The sequence below is a fragment of the Acomys minous genome (assembly GCF_964271855.1).
Source record: "Acomys minous genome assembly, chromosome: 12".
Taxonomy (NCBI): Eukaryota; Metazoa; Chordata; class Mammalia; order Rodentia; family Muridae; genus Acomys; species Acomys minous.
In genome coordinates, this window is record NC_140493.1 from 10,857,309 (window position 1) to 10,874,085 (window position 16,777).

The window sequence follows — 16,777 nt, forward strand, 5'->3', positions numbered from 1 at the left end:
TGTTCACCTTCTTCTCAGCAGGTGTTCCTGTAGCTCTTTATCCTGGTGGGCTGTACTTATATGTCTATTCAAACACATACATATCAATAATAATTAAAGAATAAGAGGTCATGAATTTCAGGAAGGTTTAGGAGGTGCTGGGAGGAGGGTTGGTGAAATGCTGTCATATTTTAATTATTTCTTTTAATGGGGAAATAAGCCATTGGAATTGAGAATGCTAGACAGACAGTACAAGTCATTCTTGATATTCTAAGAAACACCTAAACACCTTTAGATAACAAAAAGTATTAATTTGATTTTTTTAAATAAGGGCTTGGAAGCTGTTGTCCCAGTGTATACTGTAAAGGGGCACAGATTGAACCGGCCAAAAAGCAACAAGCATCTTGGGTCAACCTTCTGATACCTATGAGGCAGACTCCTCTGACTCACTTTTCTTCAGGCATCAAGAGGTGAGAAAAGTACATTTCACTGCAGACAGCCAAGCAGCCCGATGAATCATAAGGAAGAAATAAAGTGTATATGGCAACATTGGAGATGCAATTTTATTTCTCCTAAATGAGCCCATGAGAGACTGAGAGTGACAGAGAGACAGTTGTCCAAGAAGACTTCCACTATGGGTGATTTTCTGCTTAATTTCACCCGAGAACCTCCTCTCTTATGAAATGTGATTGATGTAAAGCACACAAATGTGGGCCCATGTGTGCAAACACGTATACAAATATTTTAATCTAGAACCTTCCACCCCCAATTCCCTGGGGGAAAAGAGTCTCCCCAAACCTCACTGAAGTGTGTGATGATATTCTGGGACCTTGGTCACCTCAGACTGAGCTCCCCACAGGTGGATCCTCATTTACATCAGTATTAGGCTCCACAAAGGGATTGACACAAACACTGACAAATCCACTAGGTAAACAACTGCCTACTAAGTAAAGAAAAAAAAATTGCAGCTGCACTGCTCCCATTTTAAGACCTGAAGTCTCAAAGTTACATCACTCTTGTTCAAAACAATAAAATGACAGCGGGCTGAAAGTGCTGGGTTCACTTTATTCCAGACATACGATATTTCAAACTTCAAAATGGCAGATGGTACTCATGTCCAAAGCATGACATTATGAACTCCAAAGTGAAAGGGAACGAAATGAGGTGTCTCCCATGTCCTAGTCAATGCTCAATCATGATTTTCCCAGTGATAGCCATCTGTGGTCAAGAGCTAAGCAGTCTTCAGCGTTCAATCATAGAGGAATGTTTTCTTTCACTGATGCCTCTTAAGAATTTCTTGAAGTAGATAATTTAAAGAATCAAAGGTAATTCATTAAATACTATTTGTTATTAAACTCAGAAAGCAACTATGTAAGAACATCAAAACTTATTTAAAAGTTGGACATGGTGGTGCATGCCTTTAATTCCAGGACATCAGAGGAAGATACAGGAAGATCTTTATGAGTTTGAAGCCAGTCTAGTCTATATAATGAGTAATATGCCATCCAGAGCTACATAGTGAGACCCTGAAATGTTGATGTTATTTCATTTTTAAATATCTATAAGTCTGTGCTTCTATTTATTTCAGTATACATGCTTAGATATTTGGCCATTATAACAACAACAACAACAACAACAACAACAACAACAACAACAAATCAATCATCAATGATGCAGCAGCATCTCATTCCCAGTGAGATCTGGAGTGGTGCATCCTCACTTCTTTGCCTTTGGATTAACCAGCCACAGCTTTTCATCACTGCAAGAATCAGTCATTTCAGTCTAATTGAAAGTCAGTAAGGGTTTTACCTAGCTTTATTTAGATTATTTATGTGAGAGCTAAGCATTGCAGAAGTAGGGAGCATAGCAGGAAAAAAAAAGATTTGGAGGGTTTTCTTCCATTTGAAAAACTTTGAAATAATTATTATGCCAAAAATCTTTATTTTATCCCAACAAAATGGTTAAAATATGGCTTAATTAAAAATAACACTATTTGGCATTGATGCTTTCCTGTAAAGGTCTCATCCAAATATATCTAGGCAAATATCAAGCCATGCTTTTTTTTTTTTCTTTAGCTGACTATTCTGGCACAGATAATCACTTTCCTCAGAGTGTTGGGTATTAGTTCTGTTTAGCTCTACTTCTCTCGGGGACTCTCCATGTATCGAACATTTTCAATAAATGTTAAAGCTAGTTTCCTTTGTTCTCTTTTTTTTGATAGTTTTTCTATGTGGTCCAAGCAGTTCTCAGGCCTCTAAAAACACAGGCTGGACTCAAATGCAGGATCTGCTCACCTCAGCCTCTTAAATGCCAATCCTAGACTTTATCACAAGCACAGCATTGGTCCATTCAAGCCAGGACCAAGCCAGACACAGCTTTGGTCTAAATCTTTGCTAGTCTTGTGGTCCATTTACTTTTAATTATTTTTGATCTTACAATTTTCCTTTAACAGGAGACAATGTGGATCATACTTACTGTTAATATTTCTACTTCCTTAATTGTAATATATTTAAGTATAACTATTAGGAGCTCATTGTGTGAGTGAAGCTGACCTTAGGATCAGCATAATAATAGAAAATAGTTAGCAGCATTTCATAGCACACAGGCAGTGCATAAATGCTAGGAATCCACAAACAAGCAGGATGATATTGTTCTAATGTAAATTGAAAATATGGTGACTAATAATAATACCTTATTACTTCTATCTGTTTATAATATTCAGGGTTCTTTAAAGGAACAAAACTGATGGTATGAATCCACACAGATAGTGTGTGTGTGTGTGTGTGTGTGTGTGTGTGTGTGTGTGTGTGTGTGTGTAGGCACATTAAAGGGGGATTTATAGTAGAGTGGCTTTGGTGTGCTCAGGTTAGTACAAGGATGACTGTCTCTCAAAGGAAACACCAAGAATCTGGTAGTTGTTACATCCACAAATTGCTTTCAGTCTATGCTCCAATCCTAACAAAGGAATGTACCATCAGCAGGATAGATGAGTTGGCCAGGGAAAATGACAGCAAGCAAGACACAAAGCCAAAGCTTCCTTCTTCTACTACCTTTTATATGGGATGCCACCAAAATAAGTGGTCCAAATTTAAGACTCTCCTTCCTGCCTCAAATGATTCAACCAAGTGAACCTCTTACAGGCATGCTTGGTTTCTGGGATGTTAACCGATTGCCTATGTAGTTAAATTTACAACCAGGATTAGCCGTTACAATCTCTAACATTTATTAATGATTACATGAACCATAATTTCTCTTTTGTTAGCATACCTACCCTACTGTTATTGAACAGAATATCTTTTTAATTTTTTTAATTCTATACATTTATTTTATTACACACGCATAAAACAAACTACACATAGCAGGGAGAAACATGTGACAATCAGGAGTTGTATAAATGTTACATTCATAGTGATTTGGCTATGTGTATTTGCCAAACTTGAAGTAAACATTTTTCCTATCTTATTGCATCTGAATTTCTGAATGAAACTCATTGTCTGTCATATCTAATCTCTATTAACTTAAATCCTTTATCTTGATCTAAAAAGATCTTATCCCCTAACCAACTAAACTTGATTGTAAAATTAAACTGTCTGATCTTCAACTCACCTCAGAGACTTGAGAAGGAATAAAACTTCAGTGCTTGACTGAACTGGTAGTGAAGGCAAGCAGCTTCCAAAAAGAAAAAAAAATGACTGAGATAGTTTACAGCCTCATTAGTAACCTAACACTCTCTATAACATGGGAGCCTCATCTTTGGACTTCTAGCCCAATAGCTCTGCCAGACTTATTTGTAAGGCAGGTCTTTTTAAATGTTAAGGCCAATGTTTTAACTTTAAAATTTTCAAACTGCTATATTTACAACATCCTTATTTATTCCAGTGACAGAACTATACATTTATAACATCAGGTCTCTTTTGAAAAATGGTATAGAAAAAAACCAATTACTTATGGGTAAAGGCATGAAGATTTTGAAGCACTGTGAGGTCGGTCTCCACAGATGCTGAGGCCCATGCGCAGGGAAACTGGCATCAGTGATGCAGCTGTCACATTTCATGTGTGCTGAGCTCTATCTGTACCCCAGCCCTTAAAGGACAATACAGGCAGTAAACCTTAAACCCCTACCCAGATCTAGCCAATGGACAGAACACTCTCCACAGTAGAGTGGAGAGTGGGATATGACTTTCTCACATACTCTGGTGCCTCACCTTTGACCATGTCCCCTGGAGGGGGAGACCTGGTGGCACTCAGAGGAAGGACAGCAGGTTACCAAGAAGAGACTTGATACCCTATGAGCATATACAGGGGGAGGTAATCCCCCTCAGGAACAGTCATAGGGGAGGGGAGTAAGGGGAAAATGGGAGGGAGGGAGGAATGAGAGGATACAAGGGATGGGATAACCATTGAGATGTAACAAGAATAAATTAATAAAGGAGAAAAAAAAGACTGGTTGGTGTGATCTACTGATCCACATGTATTTATTGAGCATGTGCTATGTATGTAAGGTGTTATGCTAGACAGTGGCATGGAATGACAAACAGAAAAGTGATGCCTTTTATGTTTCCAGTTGTAGGTGAACTTCTTTAGTTAGCTGACTTTCCTGTCTAGAAACATGTTTGATTTTGGGGGGTGGGTGTGGGGTTGGAAAATTGGAAAGGAGGCTCCAAAAACCTCCAGAGGGAAAGATATTTAAAAAGTTATTCTTGCCAGTAATTCATATTTTAGAGGAACCAATAATTCATTAACGTGAATATGGCAGACAAGTCTTATTAATTAGCAGTGCTCAGCTGGACACATACATAAGACATCTTGTGATATCGATGTGTTCCGTATCAACAAGTAGATTTTTCCACACTTGAACCCATCTTTATACTTAGACTTTGTGTATGGAAAACCTATTTTCTAATCATAATCTTGACTACTTCTTGACTAAAAATATCTTGTTGGGAGGGAAATACTAGGGAAGAGGGAGGAAAGAGAGAAGGAGGGTGTGAACGCGAACATGAGTGGGGGATAACAATCTGAATGTAATGTGAATAAATTGTTAAAAATAATTTAAATATAAATAAAGTTTAACTTAGCACTGGGTTTTTTTTCCCCACGTAAATTTTAGGTAAAATGAAAGAAAGATAAAACTTTGATTAAAAAGGATCTATAATATCACTGATAGATATACACATGAACATTTGAAGCTTTCTCAAAAATGTCAAGAAAGTTTTGTGGAACTAAAAGAGAAGCATTACTGTCTTAGTGCTGAGCCCAGAACTTGGCCTTCTTGTCTTTCAAGTTGTGTTCCTTGAGTACCTGTCTCTGAAGTGTGAAGTTTTAATTCATTGACTATAATGAATAAACCATTATATAAATATTTTAAACTCATTACCCATCTTTTAATTGCCATATTGAAAGAGCTCTCTCGGATGATCAATAATGTCGGTTACAGCTATGTTATACTCAGTGGCCTGTTGACTGTCTATCTTTCTGAGAGCTGCAGCTGCCTGGTAAACTTCCTTTGCTTTTTTCCCCCTTGCAGTGGACTCATTTATCCATGGTAACAGTGAAATGCTTCTGTCTACTGTCCAACGGAACAAGGAAGGGCCTAATAAGCATCGTCTGAAGGAGGAATTTAGTAATGTCCTTAATATCAAAAGCTACCTGGTGATACATATCGATAAGGTATATAAGCAGAAAATGAGGAGCTAGATGCCCTTCTGTACCACATCGCTGGGCCAGCACGATGGCTCAGAGACTAAAAGTGATTTGTGTGCAAGCCTGAACAGCCAAGTTCAATCCCTATAGAAGGAATGTTCTATTCCTAAGGTTTAACTTCTAACCTCCACTTGTCTATATGTGCCTGCATCCATACACTACACCCGACACACACACAGACACACACAAGAGACTCACAAAAATATGCACATGATTGCACTTCATAATTATATTAAAGACACTGATGAATAATTATGACTCTCTCTGTGGACTCTGAAAGAACTGAGAGTTTATTCATCCTTATTTTCCCTCAAGCTCTGCCATGTGCCTGGCACCTATGGGATTTCCTAGAAAGAGTTCTTTTACTTGAGAAATTTGCTCCAGTTTTTCTATACGAAAGAGTATCCATGCTTCATGCATATGGACAATGGGAATATATTTTCACCTCGTGAAAGTATTTAAAGGTCAGTTATAATGGTTACATTAAACCAAGTATGGTCTACAAATATTCATGATATTTGTATATTGATCTATAGTGCAGTTATCAACAGACGGAAACCTGCTTATGTTACTCATAACTGCCAAAATGTTTGAAAGTAAGACTATTTCCTAAGAATAGTGGTGGTGATAAGGGTTGGTGGGACTGAAGGAAGAAACGGGACAAATAACTTACTCATTTTCTTTATGTTAATGAGCACATAGGCATTGTTACTCCTGGTAGATGGAAAGCATAAGGCACTTTATAAGGGTGATGCTGAGTTCTCACGCCCCATCCTCCTAGAGTCTCTTTTGGAAAGAAATCAAACTTCTCGTCCTTGTGGATAGTTTATTTCAGCATTACTTTCCAGCCAGATCCTGACATATTAACATGACAAAGTCTGCCAAAATCCTCAAATTGCAGAAGACACAAATCTAAGAAATAAAATTAATTTTATATTCGTGATGATTTTACAGAATAAATTTCCTCTATGGTAAACAAATCTCTGAATGTTATAATAAAATTTTTCTCTATGCAATATATTTATTCATTTAAAACATTTTCAAGGATTATAATAGTAACCATTTTTTAAAAGTATCTTCCCAAACTTAAGCACAGGGGAATTTTGTAGTGGTTTTCTTTGAGTTTCACCTATCTGTTCTTGAACTCTGGTGCCCTCATAATGCCCTATGCCGTTTATTAATGGTCCATTTAGCCAACTCCTGGCTGCCTACCCACCCGTGTCTTCAGTAGCTTCCCCTGGTCTCCACCAGCGCCTTTACTGCCAACTGATATATCATCCTCCATCTGCTGAAATTGCCATGTTCTTTCTAGCACAGCTCTGCCTCCGGCATTCCTCCCAGCCACCTACCTCGCTGTCCTCCCATCTGCCAGCACAATGAACATCTTTGCAACCTATGCCTAACCAAAGTCACGCCATGTTTTACACATAAGCTTACCAAACATTCATTTCTTACAGGGACAATGCAATCATAACAACAACTTACTACTCAGTCTCTTAGAGATCAAATACACATTGGGCATTTGAATTCTTCTGCACTCTAAAATTATCAGATGTGCCCAACACTCTTAAATGACAGTGTCTTAGACAATAGAATACTAAGTTTCAGAAAGACTAATTTTTTTTTAATATTGGGTTTTTTTTTTTGGAGTCCAGCTCTCTGTGTGGTCCAATCTATTAATTGTACATGGTTCATTTTCTAAAATTTTGTATTCAGTGATTAGAGACAGCCTTTTCTTTAATACTATATCCTCACAATGGTTCAATTCTGTAAGCTTAGTGCTGCACAAAAAAGTTTTAATTAAATATGTGCTATATTTTTTCTATAAGATATCAAAGACATTATACAATCAATGCTAGCATTTGGTCATTGCAGTTTCAAATTTTTGAAACTTATATTACATAAAGAATGAATTTTCTTCAGTACATACTTACTTGACCAATGGACGCTTGTTTTCATGTAGTAGATGAAACCACATTGGAAGTCAAGGTGGTCATAGGAAAGCCTTAAGAATTTTATATTTTGTTTCCTGTTCATAACTCTAAGTTACTTACTCTTTATCCACTATGACTCTGAGGCTAGTTAAGGTCATGCTTATAGTAGGCTCACTTAGGATTTATCTTTAAGTTAAAACAACAGCTTGATTAGCAGGCACTTTGGTAAATAAAACACTTAAAAGTATTGGGAGTATACTACTCCAGTTATGCTACTTTGTAAAGATGTATCATGTGATAATGTTTCTATGTTGGCTTTTGACAGACTTTATTATTTAGGTGTGATAATAATAGAAGATGTGGAAATGATCTGACTGTCTTTGATCACTAAAAAAAGATAACTTGCTATCCCCTCAGGTACTCAAGAAAAGAGCATCTCCCAGCAAGGAGGAGGGCGAGGATTTACACAGATGCCTAGAGGCTGGTCAGAAGGCAGAGCAAATGAAGGGCTGTGTGTCTTTCAAGGGAAGAATAGAGGTTAGGCTTAGGGCTTAGATAAGCTAGTGTGATTTTAGTGGCCTCTGGGAATACTAGTTCTCTCTCCCCCTTCCCCGCTGGTAACAATGACAAGTGATTGGTGGCCTAAAGTATGAGCTAAGATAAAGAGGCCACTGTAGTATGGGTTCTGGGTTGGCTGGTGTGCACTTGATAAAAGGATTCAAGTTTTTACTAACTCTAGTAACTGGCTAACTGGATGAGAGGCAGCCTCTTAAGGTTCAGCAATGTCTACTAATCAGAACACAGAGAATAAGTGACTGACAACCAGTAAAAAAAAAAATACGTGTTTATATTTATGTGATACGATTCAGAAGATTCTTTGTGTGCAAATGCCTTCGGGGGTTATCGATGTCTGTGAGTGCTATCTATGTGCAAGATCAAGCCTTATACATTATTCTGGCAGGGCAGGTGTGGCAACTTGCCCCCTCTCCATTCTTCTCAACTCTATGGTCCCCTCTGTCTGTCTCAGGTTTGACCGCAGAACAGACACTTTGACCTTTTCATCAGTATTTCCCATGGGCATTCTATTCTCAGGATCTGCGGTAAAGCTGGAAATACACGCCTTCACTTTCATGATTTCTTTTTGTGACGTACTTTTGGCAGACAGTATATTGCACTTGTACCCTCAGTTTTATTTATTTGATCCCACTGAAAGTCAAGTCCATCATCTTCTTTTGCACATGCAGTGACAGGGATCACACTATATCCATGAGTAAATATGTATTGTACTTAGTTGCCCTTGAGAGGAACGGAATTAAGAAATTACCAAAATGGAGTGAAAAGGGGGAGGGGGCACAGTTGGTGAACTAGACCCCAAGCTGATTTTATGAGACAGAAATCTCAGTCAGATCTTTTTTGTTTTTGTTTTTGTTTTGTTTTGTTTGCTTGGTTTTCGTTTTGTGAGGCAGAGTCTCTCTATGTAGCCTGAAACTCACAAAGATCCACCTGCCTCTGCCTCTGCTTCCGCTTCCGCCTCCGCCTCTGCCTCTGCCTCTTGAGTGTCCGGGATTTAAGGCAGACATCACCACACACCCCAGTCTATTTCAAAGAGCATTTGTGGAGGCTGGAGAGAGGGCTTCACAGCTAAGATTCTTTGCTGCTGTTCTCCACAGGAACCCAGTTCAGCTGCTGGCATTGAGTCTGATGGCTCTCAATCATCCATGACTAACATCAGCTCCAGCAGCTAATGCTCACTCCTTGGCCTCTGGGAGCACACAGGTAAGCCATACATACAGTTACACATAATTAAGATGCAATCGAAAGTAAGTCTTAAAACAAAGGGCACGTCTGAAAAAAATATTTCACAAAGTATTCGGGAAAAGATTGTAGGAAGAGCTATTCCTGTCACTTTTCCAATGGGACATAAAGGCAATGAAGTTTCTCCTTGCCAATCTTTGTTATCGGTTCACGCAGGGCAAGCTCTCTGGAGCTCAGGAATAATCTACAGAACTCCCTATGGGGAACCTTCTTATTGTGCAAATAAGCTATTATTTAATCAATTTGTATTTGTGTTAATATTTATGAAAATGGGAACAATATCCCTCTTCAAATATTGATTTCTATGCCTCTTAGTCTTCCACATGTAATCCGCAGTGTCCCACAATCTCAGCTCAGTTATTTATATGTGTGTGCTATTTGGTATTATACTGAAATGCTTTACATGTGTTCTGATAAAGTTTAATTGTATAGCTTTGATAAGAACATATTGGGAAATGAGAGGGAAAAGACAACCTGTTATTCCTACAGATGCTGTGGAAAAGAGCACATCACACTTGGCGCTTTCAAGCCACGTGGAGTCTGGCTGGAAGGTGGAAGAGAAAGTACAGTTCTCTACTTAGAGTTATTACAACATGGGTCTGTTTCATATCGACATCATACTTATTCTATATAGGAAAACGTACAAGTCTGTATAATTTCTTATTCTAAATTACTACCAAATTTTAAATGAATTATCATACCCCATGTTAATGAATCATATTCAGAATACTGATATTAAAAAAGTATGATACATAGAAACTACCAATCCTATCAATTTCCTTTTCAAACTTTGTACTTTATGTTTGGCTACCACATACATCATCCTATTCCCCCTCTCCATTTTCTGTAACATCATATTCTTCGGTCTCCCTTGCCAACTCTATCCAACATGATTATTATTTGTCACTAAAATCACCAACTGATTAAGTTGTATTAACTGTTCTTGTGAATTTGCTAGTTTCTCCCAAGTCATCACCCACAGAAATTAACCCTAATTGTTGTTGTAAGTGAGCACTGAGCGCATCTCACGCCACGGTTTCCCCCTCGTGACCTAGAAACTACCTTTTATGTGACTATCAGCATACTGTATTGTACTATGCTGCATTTGCTCTATTTTTTTTTCCCTCAGCCAGACGCAACATGTGGTACTATCGTTAACACTTACCACTCAGAATTTACTACGCATCCTTAGGTGGTAGTGACACTAACTTTGTTCAACCTTCTCCTCTCTTTTCTATTTTCCTTTGGATTCTAAGGGCAACCTTAGGCAGGAGACATCTGAGAATTGAACACTGAGACTGAGTATCAAGAGACCTCAACAGGCAGGCCCTTCCCGCTCTCTCTGTTCTCCTTCCCTCAGGAAGATCTCCACCTCTGAGCTCCCTCCTGAAAATGAACTACATTGGCTCTGTAGCCTGAGCACATCAGACAGTGCTGGCCCTGGCTGTCTATGCCACACCAGGTTGCAGACAGAAGCCCAGGTGATGGAGGAATGCTGCACTCTGGGAAATGCGTGGGGAGTGGATTGCCTGGCCTCTTTGCCCTGTTAGGGATTTCTTTGTTTTTCAGGAAAACGGTGCCCATTGTACAGACAACTTCATTGGCTTTCTCTACCGCTGGTTACCCATAGATGATGTAGGAAACACTTTTAAAACTTAGCCTCAACGAATAACACTTCACGTGTATCACATGTCTTATAAATTATGAGTTATAGTATGTGTGTAGACATATATACTCACTAACAATGTAAATGCACTTGGAAAAGTATCCTTAAGGAATTTTACAGTTCAATTCTTTCACTGACTATTTACTGATGCTATTTACTGACTCTAAAGAGAAGCTTAGAAATTCACACGCTGAACATTTATTTGCACGTATGAACTGCCATGTTTAGCAAGTAGCTTTAATCCCCAAAGACTTTTTGCTGGTATAGTCATATAGTACTGTATGTTCAGTTTGCTGGTTTTTTTTTTTTTTTTTTTTCAAATTTTCTTTGTCTCATATACAGGGAGTTCTACGATTTTCATACACTTAATTTTTTAAACACTAGAAGAGTAACTGTAATTTCTCAGTAAATTGAACAGTGTTCTATGGAATAATGTGCTCTTAACAGTAGAGGAGGCAGTGTAGGTAAAATTCAAACTGTCCTGCTCTGACAAGGTCCCCCCTCAAGGACATTCTAATCCAAATCGCTCCCTTTTCTGACATCTGCTAAAATGCAATGCAAGGCAGGTTTTGAGTACGACTCAGTCCTGCTCTGTGTTTTGGGTGTGACCACCTTTTAGTACAATTCGAAGTGGCAACATCTGAGCCCAGCCCAGCCCAGCCGCAGCCCTGCTAAAACTTCTCCAGCAGGAGGTAATTTCCACTTACTGATTCTGCTCACTCCCAGGCTGCCCCTCCCTAGTCTGCCAGCTCCCATCCAAAGCAAGGCAAAGGCATCTAGGTCCCTGCACGTTCTTGAAAAGCTTTTTGCATGCAAAAATAAATGCTTCACACCCAAACACTCAGATTTATAAAATAATGTCGTCTCTCAATTAACGGAGTAATTGTCAGTCCGGCCGAGCCGATCTGAGTCTCCATCACCAGCACCGCATTACCGTTATCACAAGCTCAGCATGTTCTCCTTTACAATTACCTAACCTAGAGAGAAAAAAAGAAAGAAAAAAGAAACGCCGGACTCACCCACCGTAGGTGCTGAAACATCTGCCGATCCTGGTATAATATCTGTTTCAATTTGTCCCTTTGAATAGACTCTGGGAGAGTTATGACACAATCGGCGGCTTTTCCGCAGCAGAAGGCAAGTTAAAAGGACCTCAAGCTGTGACCTCAGAGGCAGGCACAGCCGCTCCCATCCTTCAGCCAACCTTCTGCGAAGAACAGGTTATAAGACTGCAAAGCTGGCGCTCTACATAGCAATACTTTCAAATAAAGCGTTCTGGGCTGCTGCGAGCTGTGGATTTACATCCTGGAACCCGGCTGGCTGGAGTCAATGCAGCTTCTATGCCTGACAATATTAAGCATTTCACTGCAGTCACTTAATGCAAGAAACTATCTGAGGAGACTTCACAAACCCTGTCATTCTGTTTGGGGACTAAAGAATGAGCAGAGCATGCATAATTCATGCATTGGAGTCTTCAATGCACTTCCTGTAGCCTGGGCTCTACCCAGTAATGGGCTATTGATCACCTCATCCTTAAGACAATCGGAGCACCCTGATTGGTTTATTTCCACAAATAAAATTACAACCTAAATCATAGGCAGAAGTCTCCAGGCCGGCTGCAGCCTCTCAGGGAAGACATTCCCAGAGCTAAAATGACATCTGCAGGCTGCAGAATGTCGAAGCTGGGCTCTTTTGGGTAGAAACTACAGAATCTGCTGTTTTCTTTCACTCCAAAAGGCATACTTATTGCAGGATTAAGCTGGGTATTTCACATTATCAGTATAATACATAGAGCTGTTTCCTTCTCCATCATTTCAGAGGCATCAATAAGGACAAATGAAAATTAACAAAATAAATACATAAAAGAGTCATATGTGGGGGTGAAAATTAGGAGCCTTCACCTGGCCTTATTCAGTGACAGTTCTTAGAAGATTTGTTCTAAATATCATTTCAATAATGTGCAAGGGATTTCTTTTATTAAAATACCTTAACGGATAATGTGGTTATGTGCATTAAATATTCTAGACAACAATTACTTTTATTCTGGGTGTGTCAGTGGTTCTAGAATTTTTCCTCTAAGAATTTAAGCTTCAATGACCACACCATTGTGTACAATGGCTGGGGGAAAAACAGGTATTCAACAAAATATACATTTAATTATGCTCATATTCATCACAGAAAAAAACAGGTCCTAGTACTTTAAAATGCCATCATTAGTTTTTGCAGAAATACTACTGTGGGAAGTCCCTGTGGAAATGTGTGTATCTATAAATAGTGAAGATCTACTCAAAGACTTGTGGACTAAAATTAGTTATCTTATATTTCTACATAGGTGGAGTGGACATAGTGCTCTTGAAGTCACTGAGAGCTGTGAAATCACATGGTCCCAGAGCTTTTCTCCACACTCACATGACTGCATACAAACACACATGCAAACACACATGCACTCCACACTCACATGACTGCATACAAACACACATGCAAACACACATGCAATCTAGGCTCCTATTCTACCACTTCTTGATCTCTCACAAAGCCAGAGTGAGCCGGTCCCGGCTTGGAGCTAAAGAACATCCATCCTCTCAGCCAGAATTTTAGAGTGTGCAGAGCAATTGCCTTTTAGAGGAGCTTGGCTCTGTTGGTCTTTAGTTAGTAAACCAACAGGACATACCAGCATCTGGGGGCGGTAGAAGTACCCATGGCAACAGAGATACAGTACAGAGATGAGTTGAAAAAGTCACTTTCTAGTGAAAGAGTGTTCAAAATAGCAAATGTTAGGGATAGAGAAAGGTGCCTCAGCAGATAAGAGCACTGAATGCTCTTCTAGAATACCTTGGTTCAATTCTCAGCACCCACATTGCAGCTCACTAACATCTTTAACTATGATAGAAAGATCCAATACCCTCTGGCCTCCGAGCACACCAGGTCAACAAAGAGTAAACAGGATTGCATGCAGGCAGAACACCCATACAAATAAAATAAAGCAAATACACCTTCTTTGTTTAATTTAAAGTGAATAACTACTTAAGTAAAAAAAAATGACAGTTTCGGAATGAGTACAAGGATATTGTAGGACTATCACACAGATAATTTAAATTGATGAGATAACGGTCAGTAACTATATGATTCGATAGTGTAGCTCAAGGTGGCTTGGATGAGTATTAATTTGGTCCATCTCGCTATCATGAATGGAAAGAAATCCTATGTTTTTTTAAATCAAAGTATGCATGATACTTATTTAAAATGAAGATTGGGAATTATATTTGTCAACTGCCTGAATGTGGAGAGCACACACACACACACACACACACACACACACACACACACACACACACGGGTGGGGCAAAAAATTCATGTAGAATGAACCAAGAGTTAGGAACCAGCAAAATTGAGAACACTGTGGCATAAGATAAACAATGAAGACAGTAAATCCCAAACCAGTCAAAGGCTTAAGGAATTCTTGAAAGAAGTCTTAGGTAAGACAAACCTAAGGCTGTAATAAAGATCCAGTGTCCATTTTACAGACGTCTCGTTATTCTTGGGGGACACTCAACCAATATTTCCTGGTGAATGGAAATCAGCGTTGCTCATTTCCAATCATTTTATCTCTTGGCACATCAAAGGGCTTTACAATATTTTGAATGTATAATTCCCCACAAAATACAGAATTAACTCTGCAAAGGACAGTAAAATAAATGCAAATTTGAGAATAAACCATGCATGTGTCAGATTGTCAAATGTGTGGCATCTCTACTAAGATGTATGAATAGTTTTCTTGACTTCTGTCACTTTGAGCAATGCATGATGTGTTTTGAATGACCCAGAAATAATGAAATAATTAATAAAAATATTATAAAAATTGAGGGGAAGAACTCATTCTTTTTTAAGTTAATGGACAGGAACTATAAGAAAGAATCGCACTCCTTCTGCAGTCGAAGGCATTCCTTCTATTTTTTTCCTGTTTTGTTAGTGTCACAGAAACACTCTTACTTATAACCCTCTTATTATTTTTAGAAATATTTGTTTAACTTTGATATGCCGAAAAAGGGTTTGCTACATGCTAGAAAACCAAATAGGCACATATCAGTGTTGCACAGAGTTCATATATTAGTTCAGGAAGCATGAAAATACCTCAACAAGAAAGAAAAGAGTAAAGAGTATAATCATTGATGCAATATCAAGATTTGAAGCTGAGGAATCTTCCAGAGCAAAGACAGTGTGTGCTAAGTCCCTGCTAGACACATGGAAACTCCTCTTGACCGCATTCCGACATTTCAGGCATGATGGCAGAAGTATTAGCATGGCGACCTACCGAGAACACTAGGCGATGCTTCACTGAAAGGGGTGATACTTAAAGAAAAAGGCTGCCATAATGGGAATAGCACGGGTTGTAATGACAGAGTCTCTGTCAGGCATTCCTCATGTTATCAGTGTGACACTGCACATGACATTCACACTCCTTGAACCTCAGTGTTGTCAGAGACAATGAACACAAACGTGTGTTCCTCACGGCTTGGGGTGGGAATTAGGTAAACAACACAGAACACAATCGCTCAAAGTACACCAAGGAGCTTGAAACCGGACTCTTGTTGCTTCGTCAGTAAGTTTTTATTAGTCTAGTAGCATCACTAGGAAATTTAGATGCTATCATCACCTTATGCAACCTAACACAATTACTGATATGGTAGGGGCTTCAAAATGTTGCCGCGTTGCCTTTGAATACTTGATGGCACAAGAGAAAGCTTACAGGAGAAGACATTTCCAGAGAGGAAGAATATCCTGTGGACATGAAGAGAAGCAGGAAGTCATGGTGAGCTAGAGAAAACCAGGTTTCCATGATATGACAGCATGGGACATCACTGACGTTATATTGATGCTATGAGAAGGTGGGACATCATGGGCATATTGATGCTATACGCAGGTGGGACATCACGGGGATACTGAAGTTATGAGAACATGGGACACCATGGACACATCAATGATATTAGAATGTGGAATCCAGTGGGCAATAATGACATGAGAATGTAGGACAACATGAGAACGTCAATGGTCTGAGAACATGAGAGAGACAGCATAGACATATTGATGCCATGAAAATGTGGAACACTGGAAATATTGATGCTATGAAATTTTGGGACGCCGTGGTGGTATTGATGGTATAAAAATATGGGCTACTACAGATTTAGTGTCTTAAGATAAGACCAAGTTATCTGATTTATAAAGATACTCTTTTAAAATGCATATGTGAAAATCCTCAATATACAGGGCATTTATATGATAAATAGTTATGTGGCAATATTGTGCAGAGAAGGAGACATTTGAATCTTAAAGAGAATAATATGATTAGGTTTTTTTGTGGAAGAAAGAGTACAGGATAAAACAAACAGATGCAATGTGTGCGTTTGGTTGACTGCCATTTAGAGTCTACCAGAAGTGATATGTACTGGAGGCACAACTGGGGGCATGCAGAGGAGGAAAAAGTCAAGGCACATAAACTTAAAATAAGTAGTTCTAAACAGGCTATAAGTTGAGAAAAGCTATAGAAGATGCTTAGGAAGACATTTAGCGTTTCAACTTGTCTTTCTGCCCTCACCTATGACCCATTCACAAAGCACATACATGTGTAAAATTAAAATCTATTGGTCCCAGAAGACTATGGTGAAATGATGCTGTAATGCTAGAC

The 16,777-nt window shown here is 38.9% G+C and overlaps 1 protein-coding gene across 4 annotated transcripts in view; it reads right to left on the reverse strand.

Annotated features, from left to right (window-relative positions):
• The window catches only part of CNTN1 (contactin 1), a 302,283-nt gene that overhangs the window by 190,734 nt on the left and 94,772 nt on the right, over positions 1-16,777 (reverse strand). The window contains exon 1 of one of the 4 annotated variants that reach the window (XM_084750670.1): positions 12,121-12,549. The exons of 2 other annotated variants lie outside the window; for them this stretch is intronic. The gene's annotated coding sequence lies outside the window, so the exon portion shown is untranslated. Of the gene's footprint in view, positions 1-12,116; positions 12,550-16,777 lie in introns of those variants that run through there. One more of the 4 variants, XM_084750669.1, reaches the window with a different exon arrangement.